This window comes from Trichechus manatus, unplaced genomic scaffold (assembly GCF_000243295.1).
Source record: "Trichechus manatus latirostris isolate Lorelei unplaced genomic scaffold, TriManLat1.0 scaffold00093, whole genome shotgun sequence".
NCBI classification, from domain to species: domain Eukaryota; kingdom Metazoa; phylum Chordata; class Mammalia; order Sirenia; family Trichechidae; genus Trichechus; species Trichechus manatus.
In genome coordinates this window covers 5,435,768-5,456,455 of record NW_004444029.1, presented here as the reverse complement: position 1 = coordinate 5,456,455, position 20,688 = coordinate 5,435,768, and the positions used below count along the sequence as shown (strand labels likewise).

The following is a 20,688-nucleotide window of genomic DNA, read 5'->3' as shown; positions in this document are numbered from 1 at the left end:
CCAAGCTCTTCCCTGATTCTCCCACTGGGATGATAAGCAGGCAACTCCAGGGGTCTTCTAACTCACTGAGGGTTCTTGGGTCCATGTCTTCCCCAGATGTCTGGAGACGATCACTAAGGTCCCTCAAAGATGAGAACTGATATCTGCCTCCACCACTGGATTACCTGAAAGTGGAGGCAGGCTGCGCAGTAAATGAAGCTAGAGAATCAGAGAGCTGGGAAGACAGGACCTTCCCAGGGAAGCCTCAGGATAGCAGTTCCCACACAGATAATGGTAATCCAAGGCTCTCAGATGGGCCAACGCGTAGAATTAGTATTTAATCCAGATTCTTGCGTATGGGCAGTACCATAAGAAACATATGCCAAATGTACCTGGTCTCCCCTGCTCTCCTCTGATTTCTTCCAATGTCTGTAGCTTGAATGCTTGTTAAACATACTCTCTTGGGCCAACACTTTTTATAGAGGATTTGTTTTATCTGAGGACACAAAACTCAGGGGAAGTATGAGTTCGTTCCACTCTAGTTACAGAGACATTTGTATCAAGGCATCAACTCTGCAATGGCTCATTTGATAGATGAGGTTGCTGCCATTGAGAAGAAGATAAGACATTATGTCATTCAAAGGACAAGGAGGAAAGAAGTGACTTTATCCACCCTAAGACACAGAGCAACGTTGAGAAGTACGAGTCAGAAGACAAAAGAATTCTATTTACGAAAGTAGTGAAGACAGGATCTATGCTAATAATCCAGGAGGAGCCTTCTAGTCTTATATTGAGAAACAAGGGGAAACAATCCAACTCATTCCTCACACCACCCTAATTCAAAATTCCAGCTGAATGTTGACCTTTCTCACAGAAAAACAAGCAAGGTTGGTGATGAGGAAAATCCCAGCATATGATGGTTTTGGCTGAGGGAACTTGCCCAAGGGCTCCCATGTCCTGTTGCTACGGTTATAAGGAGGAATCCAGGTCCCCGGATGCATGGTCCTCCTGGGCATCAAACTCTGCTAACATGTGCTCACTTCAGCTCCTATCTGCCCTGAGCTAAGGTGTTCATCATAGTAAACCTTAACTCATTGGTGTGAAAAATCACTCAGCCTCTTAGGGCTTTGTATCACTCTACTAGCTTTCCTAGTGCAAAAAAAAAAGGTGCTTCCATGGATTCTGAGATGGTTCCACAAGAAAATGGAAGCGGGAAAGCATCCTGGGATAAGCAAATACAACACCACAGAAATTCCGCAGGGATCCCTGATACAGGAAAGTCCCTCTTCCGTCCCCTCAGTGCTGACCAGGACTATGCCATCTCATACTCTGACCCCCATGTTCCTCTTCTATTAGAAAGGGTTATCCTGGAGGGCACACAGAGCCTGGGGGTATGCATCCTACACACAGCTATCAGTACAAGTAATAGCATTACACTTGTGGGTCCTCCTAACTCCTGGCATCTCCGTTACCCCCACCCACACTCTCTGTCCTCTGAGCCACCTCACCTCAGTCCTGGACTTTGATTTGAGTTCAGATTTCTGCCTCTTTTGCCATATCCAGGGGAAATATAATTTCCTTACACCTAGAGAGTCCTCCAAATACAAGAGCTGGTGCAATTTTTCGGGTAGTTCTTACAGTTACAAATAACAAGAATGAAAGTATGGAGGTAAGTGAAGAATTGGGGGCTAGGGAAAAAGAGAAACACTATCATAATAACGAATATTGGCAGTAATCACTGATTCCATCTTAAACACCTTAATATCATACCTTAGTCCCCTTGAGCCTCAGGGCAACCTTATCGTGAATGTAGGGATTCCTATTTCCATTGTAAAGATGAAGGAAGGGCTGTATGGAGAGGTTAGTCAGTGGGGGCTTTCAACTATGGGATCCAGACTCTTCACCTCAGCGGGGGAGGTAAGGGGTAGCTAAGAAAGGAGAAGGAAAGATGGGAAGAGAGAAGAGCAATAAAAGTGGGAATAAAATCCAAGATGGATAAACGTGAGAGACAATCATGAGTGAGCTCTGCTGAAACTGTACCCCTGCACATTCCTTACAGCCCATGCACTGATGGGGCTGAGCCAGGAGGCCCTGCTCAACAAGCCAAGGCAGATGTAAGGCAAGGTGTGAGCACTCCAAAACGGAGACGTGCCATCAGACAGGAATTTGTTCTCCAGTCATGACATAAGTCTCCTCCCTGTTCTCTTCATTTAGCCTCTGGAATTCTATGCACTCCTACTTCCCTGTCTTTCATACCAATCCCCAATTCCTTCGTGGTCTCTTTAGGCTTTTAAGAAAACAGAGGGAGAGTCCAGAAGTTACAAAAGCTTAAAGAATAGGAGTAAACTAAAACCCAAAACCATTACCATTGAGTCGATTCCTACTTATAGCAACCCTATAGGACAGAGTACAATTGCCCATAGGTTTTCCAAGTCTGCATTCTTTACGGAAGCAGACTGCCACATCTTTCTACCATGGAGGGGCTGGTGTGTTCAAACCTCCAACCTTTTGGTAAGCAGTCGAGCGCTTAACCACAGCACCACCAGGGCTGCTGTAGAATAGGAATAGCACCTGATCTTTATGCAAATATCAGTGACCCTAGAGTGCCTTGGAGAAGTCCCTCTCCAAAGGACTTCTCTGATGCTGTTTCAGGAACACATGCCGAAATTTTCTCCTCTCAGGTCTGGCCCCATCAGCTTGCTTCTCCCATCAGGAGACCCTCACAGACAATACCTGCATCTTCTCTCTGATTATAAGCTTTATAATTCTTTAGGCTGAGGAAGTTGTTGTTAGGTGCCATCAAGTCGGTTACAAGTCGTAGGGTTCCTGTGTACTACAGAAAGAAACAATGTCCGGTCCTGCACCATCCTCACAATCGCTGCTATGTTTCAACCCATTTGCAGACACTGTGTCAATCCATCTCATTGAGGGTCTTCCTCTTTTTCATTGACCTATTACTTTACCTAGCATGATGTCCTTCTCCAGGGTCTGGTCCCTCAAGATAACATATCCAAAGTACATGAGATGAAGTCTCACCATCCTTGCTTCTAAGGAGCATCCTGTCTGAACTTCTTCTAAGACAGAATCCCTAGCTGAGGAAGAGCAGATGCAAAATACTCACCATCCAAGTGGTTTCAGGCTCCAGAGGTATTTATTTGCACAATAACCATGGTACTTTACGTTCATTGTCATTCACAAAGCTTAAAAACACATTAAACCCATTGCCATCAAGTAGATTCCAACTCATAGCCACCCTATAGAGCAGAGTAGAACTGCCCCTATAGGATTTCCAAGGAGTAGCTAGTAGATTAGAACTGCCAACCTTTTGGTCAACAGCCGTAGCTCCCTGTGCAACCAGGGCTACAAAAGCACATTAAATCACACAAATTTGACAGGCATGTTTGAATACGTCCACCTCACAAACACAGAAAGAGAAGCACAGAGAGGTGAATGCCATATGACAAACCTGGAGAACAGGACTGTTGGGAATCCACCACCACTCCCAGGAAAACACTGGTTACTCTCACACTCTCCCTCTCTCTCTCTCTCTTTTTTTTTTTTTTGCTTTTTGTTTCCACTACACTGAGCAGACAATCGCGTGCCTCCAATCTTATTGTCCCTCTTGGTTCACAAGGTAAAGGTTAATTTAAGTCATTTCCCACCGACTCTAATCTGAGTGACCACAGCCCAGACCAAGCCAAGGCCAGTGAATGTCCTAAACCTACCCAGTCCCAGGCCTCCTCAGCCATTTTGTTGCTGAAACAAGAAGCAAGGGGTCCCCTACACGAACCTGCTGGCAAGCTAACTGCCAGCCAGAGCCAAGGCTGCTCTCACACTCAGCAGAGACAAAGTCTCACTTCATGAGTGAAAACAAATGTGAAATCTGATGAAAACTTCAGATCAAAATTTAAATTTCAGTCACTTACTAAACCAAAAAGCAACAACTTCTTTGTTTTTTAACAATCCATATTAAAGTTGAACATGGCAGTTAAAGATAAGTACAGTAAAAAAAGACTAAAGTTGAGTATGGCAGTGAAAGAGTTAAGGTCATGGCAGCTGTGGGGGCCCTGTGTGGTGCTCCCTGCTGAGGTGGCCTAATACAGGCTCATATTGCTTCATGGCTCAAATCCAGGGCCACCTCAGTCAGATCTGAACCCTCTTACCCTTCCTCAACTTCTCCCCAGGTTAGAGCCAGCACCACTGCCAGCTAGGGCTTTATTTACCCTTCTGGTAGTTTCATCTACACCGCCTGTTTGTGTAGTCAATGCACAAGGAAGTTCTACTGGGAAGTAGAAACCTATCGTAAGTGAAGACACTGCCTGACTGGCCACTTAGGTCAGATAAAGCGGACCATTAGGAGAGGCCAAAGGGAAAAGGGGAAGTCAGGAAGGGGCTGAGGGCAACAGGAGTGAGGAGGCACCAGCATAAGGTGCAGTGTGAGGGAGGGGGCACAACTGTCCTGCCTTGTGTATGTATACATGTGAGGCTGCGAGAGGAAGCTGAGCACTGGAGTCAGTAAGAGGGAGGTGAAGATGGTGTGAGGCTCCTGAGTAAGAAGCTCAGAAGTCTTGTGGTATGGAGTCAACCCTCCTGATGTAGTGCCGCTTCTCTTTCCAGAAAATGGAACCATAAAAGGGAGAGCTGAAGTTGTGTCAGCCGTGAATATATGCCCTGATGATGACGTCATGTACCCTGAACTAGGCTACAAAGCATGTGTTGAGAAGCCTGTGACCGTAGTGACCTGAGCTGGATGCTCTGGCCTGGCCCCTCTCTCCCTCACTTCCAGAATCTTCCCTCTGAGGAAAACTACCTCCAAGTCTATGGGCATCTGGGTCAACTGTAACATGAACTTCCTACCAACTTCTCCATGTCCTAGTCTGTGTCTTTTCCCCCAAACTTACTGCTGCACTGACAAGGTTGACAAGTGTTCAAGGATGTTGGTCATTCAAGAGGCTTCCTCAGGTATAATCTAATGGGCACTCCCTCCCCAGCGAATGAGGATGGAAGAGGGCAGGAATTATTCTCACCATTTGACAAAGAGGGAAAATGCTCAGAGAGAAGATAAGCAATTATCCAAGAGACACAGAAAAAAAGGGAGGGAACTGGGAATAGTCCCTCTATTTTAGTTCAGAGACAGCCAGCTTCCTCCCCGCTATCTACAAGGTCCACTAATCAAAAGTCCTAAAGTGATTATACCTTTCTCCTTTCCCACTAGTGACAAGGAAAGGGTTAAAATTTTCAGGCTCATTGGGTGCCTAACCAGGAGTCACGCTCCCTGTGTGTATGCACTTGTCTTTCCTCATAGTAAGCGAGATGAGTGAGGAATAAGTGGATATGGGAACCATTACACACTGCTGGTGGGAATGTATAAACAGGTATAGCTTTTTAGAGACCAATCTGGCATTACTTAGTCAAATTCGTTAGTACGTACCGTATCACCCAACACCTACACAACTAAAAGTGATGGTAAGAGGAATCACTTCCAGCCCTGGGTTACTAGACCACTATATTCCAGCTATCAAGGACACAGCACCCTTAAATGGACACTGGTTCAAAATATATGCCATATCTTGAATGATATCACCATATCCCTAAAAAGTGTGATCCCCAAGCATCTCCTTAGCCATTCATTTGTGAGGTGTTTCCAGCACGCTATTAGGAGAGGCCGGTAGTTTCCTCGTGATTCAGTTAATGGAAAGACCAATACATGGAGTCAATTCTCATTATTCACAGTAGTTACATTCTATAGAGTCACTGTGAACACTGAATTAGTGAATAACTAACCACTGCTCCTAGGGAAAATACAGGGTTTGGTTCCTGCAAGCCTCTGGTCACAACATGTTTGTCAACAAATAACACTTCATTTAATATATATTGTTGGTTCATTAACATTGAATTCATAGTCAAGAGCACAGCTTCTCCAACACATGCATTTTCTCCTTGTGGCAAATCACAGCCTTCTTGCACTTAGGAACGCTTACCGGTACTTCAGCACTACATTTAAGGGTAATTTTAAACAGCAAAATTACAAACACAACAAGTGTCAAAAACACAGCATTAAATAGTCCACAAAGAGGTCATTTTTTTTTAATCGGATAAAAACTGAAACAAGAAGGCGGAGCGTTGCCGTTTTCAGCCTCAGCTGGGATCACTCACATAAGACAATTCAAATTTTTCACTGCTTTGCACATGTGCATGTCTGTGAATGACCACAACAGTGCTCAGAGTATTGATTTTGGGGTTAGAAATAAATTTTAGCAAGTAAGCAAATTTACAAATACACATTCTGTGATAATGAAGACCACTGTACCATGATCATGTGCCAATTGTGGCAACTTTTTCACCTAAAAATGGTTTCCTTGTCTGAGGAGATATTATATGGATCCCAAGTTTAGAAATCAGATACTCTATGAGCCCTCAAACAGTGGTGCTGCCAAGACAAGGTAGGCAAGAAGGAAAAAGCCATACCTGCAATGTGTTTCAAACCCAGTAAGGACAAACCACTGCCCCCTCCAGGTCTGTTGTAGAATTACAGGATCACTCTTGAAAAGAGGAAATCCTTTCTGTTGGGCACAAGCATTGTATCAATTGCTCATCAGCCATTACACAAGCTCTGGGGAAGCTGAGGACAGATGCTGGGTGACATCTACTAAACCAGTCACCCTGTCTTCTTAATTGATCAACGTTTCCTCTGCGTCACATGCTTTCTTATGAGCACTGGCATGAGACACAATGATGTTCCACTCACACACAAAGATGGTGACTCCAGGAACCATGTTCACCTATTGCCAATGTCCCCTTACAAATGGGAAGGAAAGTTTAATTTCCAACATGAGCTTTGGTTGGTTTTATCTTTTGTTTTTTTGTGGTACTTTTAGTCCAAAAATATTTTCAGCAAAACTTTCCAGCTCAGAGGAGTTTTATTAAGAATTTATGTGAAAATGATGGAATTCACTAGCTCATAGGTACATCTATCTTCTTTCCAGCTTGTTTATATGTTCACTGTTACTTTTTTTTAATGAAAGTCTTTTACTCTAGAGTACTTTTTTAATTTCATTTTCTGAATTATAATTTTGCTGAAGGGCTGATTGGGACTTCCATGTTCTTAATAATTCAGGGTGTTATCTCTCTCTCTCTCTCTTTCTGGGCTCTAAGGCAAGATTCTTGTCTCTTTCAGCTCCTGTAACCCGAGGCATTTCTTAGGGTTCCTTGGTTGCTTGTAGATGCATCTTCTCATGGCATCTGTCTTCCCCTGTGTATGTCTGTGTCTATTCTGATCTTTTTATGAGGACTTCACTAAGAATGGGAGGAAATTCCAAGGAAAAACATGTTCCAGCTTGGAATTATATTTACAGCCATACCATTAAATAGAAAGTTAGAATAAAGATATTTTGAGACATGCAAGTATTCAAAAAATATAACTGTCATGCACCCTTTCTCTGGAAGCAACTGTGGTATGCGCTCCACCAAATGAGGAAACTATAAGGACCAGAAAAACAGGAAATCACCATAAGCATAAGTAAATAGAATCCCCAGGGTAGTGAAGAGGGAGAGCCTAACATGGCAGGTGTCCATTTTGGAGCAGGTAGGAAGGATCAAGGAGTGATGTCTGTACTGGTGGCTCTCAGTACTATGTTAGTGGTTTATAACGGGGACTCTACTCAAATTCTTGACTGGGAACCTGGTTGAACTAATACCTACATATCCAAAAACAGGGAGAGGATTAGGAACCAACTCTTTCCATCATTTTCATCTCCAGATTTAGAGCTAAGAATGCTGATATAAACAAATGGAGTGGTTTTGGAAATGATGCATCAGCTGCTTCCTCCTGCGGCATAAATCATGGGAGCTACCAAGGACCTGCCCACCAAACCAAGGAGGCATTTCTCCCCACATGCCAATGCTGAGTGACGACTCAGGATGGCCAAGTCCTGCAATTATCAGGAAAACAAACTGTCAGCCCTTCTCTTCTTTATTTTCACCATCACACGTACTGAATGCCTCATTGGAATCATTGCAAATGGGTTTATCTTGGCTGTAAATGCAGCTGAGTGAGTTCGGAATAAGGAAGTTCCCACAAGTGGCAGGATCCTGTTTTTTCTAAGCATATCCAGAATAGCTCTCCAGAGCATTATGATGATAGGAATCACTCTCAGTTCAGTCTTCCCATGTTTTTATAACCAAGATGTGGTCTATGGTACACTCAAACTGAGCTACATATTCTTAAATTATTACAATCTCTCATTTGCTGCCTGGTTCAGTTTCTTCTACTTTGTGAAGTTCGCAGACTTCTCCAACCCTTTTTTTCCTCAAGTTGAAGTGGAGAATTTCCAGATGGATGCCCTGGCTTCTGTGCCTATCAGTGTTCACTTCCATGGGGTACAGTGTGCTCTTCATCAAGGACATCTTCACTGTGTGTTGCAGCAAGCCTTTTTCTACCCCCTCCTCTAACTCCATGGAGAAGAAGTACTTTGCTATGACCAACATGGTAAGCGTGGTCCTTCTGTATAATCTGGGCATCTTTCTTTCTCTCTTCATGTTCACCCTGGCAGCCACCCTGCTGATTGCCTCCCTCAAGAGGCATGCCCTGCACATGGAAAGCAGTGCCGTGGGCTCCAGGGACTCCAGCATGCAGGCCCACATGGGGGCCATCAAAGCCATCAGTTACTTTCTTCTTCTCTACGTCTTCAATGCAGTTGCTACATTTCTCCATATGTCCAACATCTTTGATACCAACAGTCCCTGGAACATTTTGTGCAGAGTCATCATGGAGGCCTACCTTTCTGGACACTCAGTTCTGCTCATCTTGGACAACCCTGGGCTGAGAAGAGCCTGGAAGCAGCTTCAGCACCGAGTTCACTTCTACCTAAAAGGGCAGCCTCTGTGACCAGCACCCAGGGAGCACCATGGGACCTGGTCCCCAGCTCTTCATTCCTCCCAAGACTTCTCTCTTTCCTCCTCGTCTCTCCCCCAAACCTACCTCTATCCTTTCAGCCGATGCAGTTTTTTATAAAGGAGATCGATCCTCACTCCTCTCTTTTGCTTCATGAGCACAGTCTTAGTAATGCTTAACATGCTGTTTACCTGGATCCTCTATTTCATCCTCCACTTGCTCTATCTAAGCAGTGATTCTAAACCACGGAAATACATTAGACTCTCTGGGGTGGAAGGGGGTTCGTATTTTAAAATATCAATATCCAGCCCTATCGTAGATCATGAAGTCAGAATTTTTGATGTTGGAATTCAGATAATTTTCTTAAGTTCTTCAGGTGGATACAGCGAGGTGGATACAGGCACCGAGATAAATGCAGGTTCTACAACTTGGGCTTTTGGTAACTTCTCTCTTTCCCCTTTCACATGCCTTTGAGAGTGTCTGCTGAGGGCCCACACTGGACACAATAAACAGATTCAGATTATTCAGGAAACTTTCTGGACAGTAGCTAGAAGTGCATTTTGTCCTTCCTTCAAAGACAACTTGAATAATTTGAAAATACATATGAAAATGTTAAGTGTGCATAAAATACCCTTCAACCTAAATATTACTGTCTGAGAATTTTTCCTAGAGAATATATAATTATGCAAAAACATGTGCAGAAAGGTCAATTCAATTCTTTGACAGCATTGTTCGTTAATGAAAACACTGGTATATCCATGAAATGCAATGCTATCTAACATTTATTTAATGAGATAGGTTTAAGCGTCCTCAAATGAAAAGATCTCTAATATATCCATATTGTTAAATACAAAAGGTAAAGAGCTAGTTTGTGATTCTATTTGTGTTTCTCTTTTTTTAAAGAAATATACATTAATTCTCTGTGTGTGTATGTGTGTGTATGTATGTGTGTGTGTGTGCGCGTGTGTGTGTGTGTGTGCATGTATATAAAGATTCTGGACCAAAAATAATTAATAAGAGGACTCCTGAGGGTTGGCATTGGGTATCTGGGGGATAACTGCAACATTTCCATTTCATTTTATACCATTCTGTGTTGTTTGAACTATTTAGAATATGTATGCATTAATTCCACAATTTTAAAAGATTTATATTGAGTTTTTAAATTTGAAACAGAACTAGGAAGTTGGAAAGGTTTGAGGGAGGAGACTCTGTGCTTTCATTTGTTGGTTGATCTTCTCACTGTTTGTTTTCATAAAAAAATGCAAGCCTCCAAAATCATGAGTTCAAACACCTCACTGTATCACTCCCTCCTAGTTTTCCATGTGACTTGCTGAAGTGTTGCCATGGAAACTTCTCGGACTTTCAATCCATTGATGCCTTTAGGATCTCTGTTCTTATCCAGTTTGATTACATAATCATTATGCCCCTACTTCTTAAAGATACTTCTAGTATTTACAGATGAAATGAGATATGGCTCAGGCTGGCTTTAAAATAATTCAGCAGAGAGTAAGGGAGTGGCAAGTGGAGAGTCTTAGACTGGTCACATTGTGATGATTTTTAAACAAGGTTTCAGGTACATGGGGGCTTTTTATACTAATCTCTCTGTTTCAGGGTGAGTTTGAAATTTTCTCTAGTAAGAAAATTTTTCAATAAATCAGTAATAAAATAATTTCCTGGTCTCTTTCCCTTTTCATCTCCCTCTTGTTCTATAATCCCACATCTAGTGGAACCCAACTACTTAGCCACTCTGTGTTTGCTTCTGGGCAGCTGAGTGTGGCTTGGGAACATTTCAGAACTGGATGAACTTATGTTCCTACAAAACCATGTTCTTCAGCCACAAACGAGTCACATCACTGGGCGTTCCTATCTTGTATTTCCCTAGAGAAGTCACTCATTAACTACCCACAAAGACCATCTCCCATCTTTTCTTCTCAAACCTGCAACCCCTCTTCTCCCTGCCTCATTTTCAATTGATCAACTTGCTTTTCAATTGTTTAACAAAAGCAATTAGAAGAATGTTCCTCCGTCTTCCCATTAGCAAACCACAATATCATCCATTTTCTCCTGACACCCTAATTCTTCAGTACAAAAAGTGCCTCTCCATGAAGAAATTAAGTAGACGTGTTTGAACTATTTTTCTCCTCCGTTATTTCTTTTTCCTGCAAGTTCCATTTTTCTGTGCATTTTACTTCCTTTCTTCCATGAGTGATCCTTTCCTCAAGACATTGGCTAGTCCTTGAATGTCAGCACTAAGAAACTGATTGCAAAATTCAAAAACAACTTTTAAAAAATACTTTAAAATACAAAAATTATCTTGACAGCTCTGTGTGAGACATCAAAAGTAACACGTCAAATCTGATCTCTTCGTTTTTCTCCCAAAATGCATTCCTTCTCCAGTTTTCTCCAACTCATTAAATACTCCCACAATATCTTCAGCTTATAAAGTCAGGATGTTCCTGGGTGATGCAAATGGTTAAGGTGCTCTCTGCTAACCAAAAGGTTGGCATTTCAAGCTCACCCAGAAGTGCCTCAGAAGGAAGCCCTGGTGATCTCTACTTCCAAACAATCAGCCATTGAAAACCCTATGGAGCACAGCTCTACTTCGATACACATGGGGTCACCATAAGTCAAAATCAACTCAAAAGTAACTGGCTGGGATGAAGCCAGAATACTGGGAACTATCTTTGTGTCTGACTTGTCTCTTACCACCAAGTCCTTTATTTCCGTTATGGGATGTGTACAAGTAAAGGACTGTTCATTATTAATTTAACAATTACTGATTGAACACCAACTATATGGCAAGCACTATGTTAGAAGTTAGGTATACCATACTGAGCGAAATAAACAGAGCCCCTGTGACTGAAGATCTCGTCTAGTGGAGAAACAAAGAGACAATAAAGTGTAGGATACGCAGAACGCGGTAATGGTAGTGTTAGTCAGCCTAGCCTGTAGGGCATATATGACTAAATAAGATTTTGAAATAAACAATGAAAGAATATTAGTAATCCAAACAAGAATTTAGAAGAAATAAATTATAAAATAAATATAAGGAAATCAGAAGGAAAACATAATTCATCACATATTGATTTTACGAATCAAAAATCACAGAAGGGAGAATTAAAAACGCATACAAGAGTTGGTTCATTGAAAAAGGACAATTAATTAGTATTGTTACCTTTTATAATCAAGAAACAAACAACAGCATAAAAATACAAAATGAGAAATAAAACCACAAACTGGAGAAACTACACCACTTAAGAAATTATTTTGTTCAACACTCTGCAAATGAGTTTGAAAACCTACATAAAAAAGACGGTTCTAGGAAAATGTAATTTACCAAAATTGACTCCAAGAGAGGCATAAAATCCCATCAGAATAGTGATCATGGATGAACTAGAGAAAGTTTCTAAGAGTCACTCCCCAAATATGCCAGGACCAGATATTTTCACAAGGGAATTCTGCCAACCTCTAAAAAGCAGATAATTTCAAGGCTATATAAATTTTTTCACACCATAAAAATTAAGGAGTTTTCCAAATTCTTTTCATGAAGCAAATATATTTTGATAACAAAAGTCAACAAAAATCAGCTCCAGAAAACTATAGACCAACCTCAGGTACCAACATTTATGCAAAAATTCTAAACTGGCTTTTAGCAAATAAAATCGAGTAGTAAGTGGGATTTATTCAATAAAAGTAAAGTTGGTTTAGTGTTAGAAAATAAATAAATATAACTTATCATATTAATAACACTAAGGAGAAATTCCTTCTTATTTTGAGTTGTGCCACATCAACAAATGAAGGTCTCAAAAGCTTTACTCCATATACGTCATTAAGGTCGACTCTACTTTGAGGAGGCAGCTCTTCCCCACTCATATGTTGAGTGCCTTCCAACCTTAGGGGTTCATCTTCTGGCACTATATCAGACAATGTCATTACTATTCAATCTTTTTAGAGATAGATCTCCATGTCCCTCTTCCCAGTCTGTCTTAGTCTGGAAGCTCCACTGAAATGTGTCCTCCATGAGTGACCCAGCTGGCATTTGAAATACCAGTAGTATAGCTTCCAGCATCACAGCAATATGCAAGCTGACAGGGTACCACAAAATGACAAACAAGTGAGAAGAAGAGAAATGAGAGGAAACTGCAAACATCCATTCATAATCTGAACATGTAATTACAGAGTATGGATCTAGGAAAATTGGAAGTCATCAAAAATGAAATGGAATGCATAAAGATCAATATCCTAGGCATTAATGATCTGAAGTGGACTGATATTGGTTATTTTAAATCAGATAATCATGTAGTCTACTGTGTCAGGAATGACAAATTGAAGAGGAATGGCATTGCATTCATTGTCAAAAAAGAATTTTTTAAGGTCTATCCTGAAGTACAATGCTGTCAGTGATAGGATAATATCCATAAGTCTACAAGGAAGACCATTTAATACGAGACTACTCTTCAAATTTACACACCAACCATTAATGCCAAAGATGAATAAATTGAAGACTTTTACCAACTTCTGCAGTCTGAAATTGATCAAACATACAATCAAGATGCATTGATAATTGCTGGTGATTGAAAGGTGAAAGTGTATAAATACATAGAGAGATCTATATCAAGGAAATCACTCACGGGCTTGTAGAGGCTGGAAAGTCCCCAATCTGTGGGTCAGGCTGGAGGCTTCTTCTGATTCATGTAGCCACAGGGGCTGACAAACGCAAGATCAGCAGGTCAGATAGCAGAGCTCTTGCTCACAGGCTGCGAAGACCAACGAATCCCAACATTGGCAGGCAAGATGGCACGTGAGCTGCTAGCTCAAGTCCTAAGAACAGGAGGTCAGATGAAAAGGATCCAGCTGCAAGATCCAGTGCCAGCAAAAGCCCAAGAGCCTTTCCAGAAAGTCTACTTATATTGGATGCAGGCCACATCCCCAAGGAAACTCCCTTTCAACTGACTGGCTACTCACGGCAGATTCCATCATGGCGGTGATCACATTATATTAAATCTCCTCATAGAGGTGATCACATCATTATATGACTGCCAGAATACATCGTAACTGTCAAACCACTGAGAATCATGGCCCAGCCAAGCTGACACACAATCCTAACCATCACAAACCTCAACGAGATGGACAGACACAGTGGCTGCACCAATGGGCTCACACAGAGCAACGATAGTGAGGCTGGTGCAGGACCAGGCAGTGTTTCATTCTGTTGTACACGGGGCCAGTATGAGTTGGAAGCAACTTGATGGCACTAACAGCGACAACAATAAGGAGACATATTATGTATTTTATAAATGTTGAAAAAAATGGATAAAATTCAACATCCATTCTTAACTATTAATAAAAACCCTAACGAAATAAAAATATATGGATACTTTCTCAACATGATTAAATATATTTATCTCCTCTGAGTAGCCAGCAGTATTCTTAAAGAGAAAACATTATTTGCATTAACATCAGGAACAAAGCAATGATGTTCACTATCACTCTATTAACATTGTCCCTATATATTATCCATTGCAATTAGAAAAGTTAAATAAATACAAAGTATAATAATGAGAAAGAAAAAAGTGGATATATCATTATCTGCAAATGATATGATTGTATAAATACTCCTCAAATAAACTGAAAATCTCTTACAAATGTTAAGAGTGTGAAGCAAAAAAGGAAAAATAAAAGTCCTCATAAGAACAACAAAAAATGTAAAGTACTAGCAATAAATTTAACAAAAAATGAGCAAGATCTACATGAAGACTACTTTAAAACGCTTCTGAGATACACAGCAGCAGACCAACAAGTAAAAAGGCCGCCGTGTTGTTTGGTACAAAAAAGTCGAGACTATTATTTCCCTAAATGAATCTACACATTAAACATGATTTTGATACAAATGCCAAAAAAAATTTAGATAAAAAAAATACAAACATTATCTGGAAAAATAAAGCAAGAGTAGCCAGAAACATTCTGAAAATAAAAAGTAATTAGGGATGAATAACCCCAAGAGATTAAAAAAAAAAAAGTGAAGCTAATGTAATCAAAATAGTGTGATAATTGCCAATGAATAGTCAATAAAAGAGGGTAGAACCTCCAGAAATGTGAGGATTTAATATGTGATAAAGGTGGCATTGAAAATCATTAGAGAAATGATGGATTCTTCAATAATTTGAATTAAAACAACTAAATAACCATCTGGAAAAAAATTTAATTTGGATAGATCTCCCACATCTTATATCAGAATAAATTCCAAATGACTCAACTACATAAATGTAAAAAGAAAAAAAAAAAAGGAACTACTGAAAACTAGAAGAAATCTTGGAGATGTCAAAATTAATTTTGCAGCTGGGGAAGACATGTCTAAATATGATAAAAGAAAAAAACAAACATTAACAGACTAATCTGAATACACCAAATAAAGACACTGCGTGACAAAATCTACCACAAGCAAAGTCAAAGACAAATAAACTTTATATTTGTAACTTGCATCCCAGGTGAAGGTTAATTTTCCTAATATATGAAAAGCTCATACAAATCAATAAAAAAAAAAAAGGATAATTACTGAATAGTTTAAAATAGCCAAGAATATGAACAGGTAGTTAACAGAAAATGGAATAAAAATGGCTCTTAAAAATTAAAAGATGCTCAGCCTGACTTAATAGCAAGAGAAACAAAAACTTAAACTACTCTGAGATACAATGTTTCACCATCAGATTAGTAAAGATCAAAGTTTGATGACACCCTGTTCTGGTGATGTTGGGGACCAGACCATCTCAGAGGTTACTGATGGGAGTACAAATTGCTACCACCTCAAGGGCAGTTCAGTAACAGTTATAAACACTATGAAAGTCCAGACTTTAACTTAAAAGTTTCATTTTGGAAAATTTATCTTACAAATAAACTTCAGTATATAGTAAGTGATATGTACAAGTTATATGTTGCAGCATTGCTTATAATTAGAAGAAATAGAGTCATTAAACTGTCCATCAATGGACAGGCATAGGAAGGATGAATGGAAGATGCTGGAAGGAAGGAAGGGGAAGTGGGAGGGGGAGAAGGGAAGAAGAGAAGGAATGAAATAAAGAGAAAGCAGAAATGTGTTTATGTTTGGAAATGGAATGACTTCTAAAAATGTATCTTTAGGTGCAAAAATAAGTTAAAAAGCAGTGCATTGAGTGTATTACCATTTGTATTTACAAGGATTTTTTTTTTTAAACTATTAAGAAAACAATAATATGGCTTTCCTCCAGAGAAATAAATTGGGTGGCTGAGAGATAGGAGGCAGAGAAAAACTATTCACTCTATACATTTTTGTATCTTTTGAATGTTTAATGGTGTAGACACGTTATCTATTCAATAAATTAATAAATATCAAATCTGAGCTCTTCGTTGTGATACGTGCTAGTCATTCTTGAGAACATAGCCATGCTTACGCTCAGGCTAACAAGGTCCACTGCCACTTGTGGTGTTTCCAGATCGCTGGTGTCTTTCATATGCAAGTGGCACGAAGATGTATTTTCATGTCTCATCAAGAGCTAGGATATGATATGGGACGAAATCCAGCAGGCCAGGAGAACCCAAAATAGGTGTTACTTTGGACTATGGAGGAAATGTTTCTGTGGTCCAATAAGTTTAAGAAATGTTCTGTTAGACCACAGTAAACAGCTCTCCTCGAGCATTTAGTTGGCCAATGTACATTGTGAATCTCCATTAAGAAGTTCTAGAATGAAGTTCTACTTTCTGTTTTTGGAATGGGATAGTTTACTCCTGGACACATAAATCAGTTTTATTATTGCGTGTCTCTCCCTTTTGAGTTACCTAATTTCTTATAGTTTCTCCCATATGTTTTTTCCAAAAATGGTTTAAGTGTGATTTGTTGAATTGCTTTCTATTTCCTTCCTTCTCCTGAAAGTGAGATAAAGATTTTTCATAGTGAAGAATGTTCACTGAGGTTTCCGTCAACTCTAAAGTCTTTGTCTACTTACTTACTGCTTGCTTGTAAATCTAAAATGTAGACAAACATCCATCTTTTTGGTCTATTTTCTATATGCCAAAGAAAATGCTTCCAATACGTCATCAACACTGACATGGTGAGTGCAAGCAGGCTTCCTCTCATTTTTATCATACGAGTGATAAAGCAACATCCCCCATATCATCTGCAGACCACTACTCTGAAAAATTTCCTTTTACATGGCACTAGGGCAAGGGTAACTGACTGTAATTGAAAAGGCCAGATAAAGATAGGTAGAAAAAAACTCAAGACTGAAGACAACCTGAAAAAAAATTGTTGAGGACAGAGTAATTAAGAAAGTACCCACGGAAGAAAACTGGGTGATTTTTAAAGAAAATTGAGTTGTTTAGCAACAAAATAATCACAAGAGTGGGAATACTATCGTCTACAGGCAAGGAATGGAAAGAACACTAGTACAATAGTGAAGTTCAAGTTGACGTTCTAAATCTCAGTTGTCTACTACCTCTTTATCATAGGGGAAATAGCTACCTTTTCCAAATTTTAATTCCCTAATCTATAAAATGAGGGATATAATAATGCTTATCTCACCAGAAGGTGCAGAAAAATAATTAAGATAATGTATGTGTGGTAAATTATTGATACAAGATGGCCATAAAACCCATTGCCATTGAGTCCATTCTGACTCATAGTGACCCTATATGACAGGGTAGAACTGCACCATAGAGTTTCCAAGCAGCAGCTGGTGGATTCAAACTGCTGACCTTTTGGTTAACAGCTGTAGGATTTAACCACTATGGCACCAGGTTTTCCAAGATGGCCATACTCATTATTAAAAGGGGCCATAGCATAACTCATGTTGAATCATCAATCTTCAGAACTTGGCCTATGATAAGCTCACCACATAAAACTTGTTCCATCTTCTCTTCCTATCTGCAAAGAATTATGATTAATTCCTTCTGAAATAGCATACGATTTCCTTTTCTTTTAAGGATAACCAAAAAGCTTTTCTTTAGGGTCTCATTTTTTGAACCTCAGTGTCCATGGACTTCTAAGAGGAGATCAGTAAAGGCAAAAGAGAAAAAGGCAAGAAGGACTGGAGGCTTTGAAGTCAGGGAGGCAACGCAATCAACCACTTCCCTTTCATTTTCCAGCAAGCCCTGGACCTCCAGCTGAGTCCTTGTTCATCCCAGAAAGTGAACCATCCTGAGAGGGAGAAGGGTGACCATCCCCTCCCCTTTCCTGAACTAATCCATAGAACAATCTGTAAATAGGGGCACATCAGCCTGAGTCTTCATGGATCAAAGACCCAGCTGTGTTAACCATTATTCCGCACAGGGGCCATGCTTAAAATCTACCCACAAGCAAGGCGGCTCTTTGTTGGCATCTTGAAAGCTTTATAGGACAGAACATGACTGTTAAAGGCAGGAGAGTTAGAGAGACACCAGTATTCATCATTTGACCCCTACAGAGGATCTTGTTGTTAAAAAAAACAAAAAGAGGATTTGGTATTCAAAATGATGGCATACTTCCTTGTATCTTAACAACATGAATTTTGAATAATAGACCAGTGCTGAGAAATGGATAGGTATGCTTTGTAAACATCTTTTCCTATCTCCTATCTCATCACTCCAGGTGCTTATGACATTAAGTCACCAACTATCCAAACATGGTCATGGTAGCTGGAAGCAGAGCATCAAAGACATCAGGAAGCCTCTGTGAGAGATTTATGGGTATGGATCTCTTCCCATTGAGAGCTCCCTCCTGTCCCAGTAACAGATGATTTGGGGAGTCATGTCATAGGTCACAAAATTTGTCACTATTTTCTGATAATGTGGTGAGGTCTTATTTTCATGTGAAATCACCTGATGGTTGGAAAGCTGTCTATGGAAAGCATCACAACCCAAATTCCGATGTATGTCTTTTTTAAAAATAAGATTGTCAATACTTAGACCATTTTTACATTTCTGCCAAAGAATTACAGAAGTGAAATTAATGTTGTTTCCTTTTTTTAAAATTAGTGTCAAGGATTACATTTTACTTGGATCCACAATCAACACCATGGAAGCAGCAGACAATAAGTCAAAAATGTGTTTTTATTTTTGTCTGTGTCATTTGACACAAGGAAAACACAGATAAAATCAAGGAAAAAATAGAAAAAATCATGTAAAACACAGACAAACCCAACAAACACATACCCAAAATCAAAGGAAAACAGAAAAAGCAATAGAAGAATTAAGGAAAATAATACAAGAACAAAACATCAAAATAAATAAACAATTAGAAATCATACAAAAACAGCAACTAGAAATCCAAAAGATAAACCACAAAATTTCAGAAATGGACAACTCAATAGAAGGTTTTAGAAACACATTTGAAACAATGGAAAACAGAATCAGCAATCAGCAAGATTGAAGACAAATCCATGGATGCCACTTTGTTTGAGGAAAAATCAGAGAAAAGATTGAAGAAAACCTCGCAATTATGTGGAACAAAATCAAGAGCAAAAATTTATGCATGATCAGATTTCCAGAATGGGGGAAAAATGGAAAACACAGAAAAATTATTGAAGATATTCTGGCAGAAATTTCCCAAATATTATGAAAGATGAAAAGCTGACCATCCAAGAGGTCAATGAACCGCATATAAGATAGATCCCAAAAAAGTTACCAAGACATATGATAACACACTTGCCAAAACCAAAGATAAAGAAAGAATCCTGAGAGAATCTTGAGAAAAACAAAAAATCACTGTCTTAGTCATCTAGTGCTGCTATAACAGAAATAACACAAGTGGATGACTTTAACAAAAAGAAATTTATTTCTTCACAGTAAAGTAGGCTAAAAGTCCAAATTCAGGGTATCAGCTCCCTGGGAAGGCTTTCTCTCTCTGTCAGCCTTCTTGTCAATCTTCCCCTGGACTAGGAGCTTCTCTGTGCAGGAACTCTGGGTCCAAAAGATGCACTCTCCTCTCAGCACTGCTTTTTTGGTGGTATGAGGTACCCCCAACTCTCTACTTGCTTCCTTTTCCTTTTATCTCTTGTAAGATAGAAGGTGGTTCAGGCCACACCTCAGGGAAATTCCCTTTACACTGGATCAGGGATGTAACTTTAGTAAGGGCATTACAATCCCACCCTAACCCTCTTTAACATAAAATTACAATCACAAAATGGAGGACAACCACACAATACTGGGACTATGGCCCAGCCAAATTGATACACACATTTTTAGGGGGACATAATTTAATCCATGACAGTCACGTACAAAGGGGAAAAAATAATACTAAACTCTGATTACAGAAAATATGCAGGCCAGAAGGCAACGGGATGACATTTATAAAACCTTGAAAGAAAAAAACTGCTGACCAAGAATATATCCTGCAAAACTCTCTTTCAAATACAATGGTAAAATTAGGACATTTCCAGATAAACAGAAATTAACAGAATTCTTAAAAACAAAACCAGACTTAAAATAAATATTAAAGGGAGTCCTTTGGTTAGAGAACCAACAACATCAGACAACAACATGAATCTAGGACACAAGACAGAATCAACTTGATACCAACCTAGGTAAAGAACTCTCAATAATAAAACAAAGCTAAATGACTTAAAACAGGGAAACAGAGACATCAATCTGTAAATGATGACAACATCAAAATAATAAAAGCATGAGTAAACTGTGTAGAGTTATATCAAGTTATCAAGACTGGTTCAGACTTAGGAAGTTAAGGGTAAAATTAAAATTAACCACAAAGAAAGTTAACAAACCTACTCGTCATAATAAACAAGAAGAAAAACATAAAGACTCAGTAAATTTGAAATCTATAATAACCAAAGAAAAGAAAATCTACAAAA

General features: G+C 39.6%; 1 pseudogene; it reads left to right on the top strand.

The window, feature by feature from the left end:
• Positions 1–7,817: 7,817 nt before the first annotated feature.
• Positions 7,818–8,866, top strand: LOC101358857 (taste receptor type 2 member 39-like; annotated as a pseudogene).
• The last annotated feature ends 11,822 nt before the right edge of the window (positions 8,867–20,688 follow it).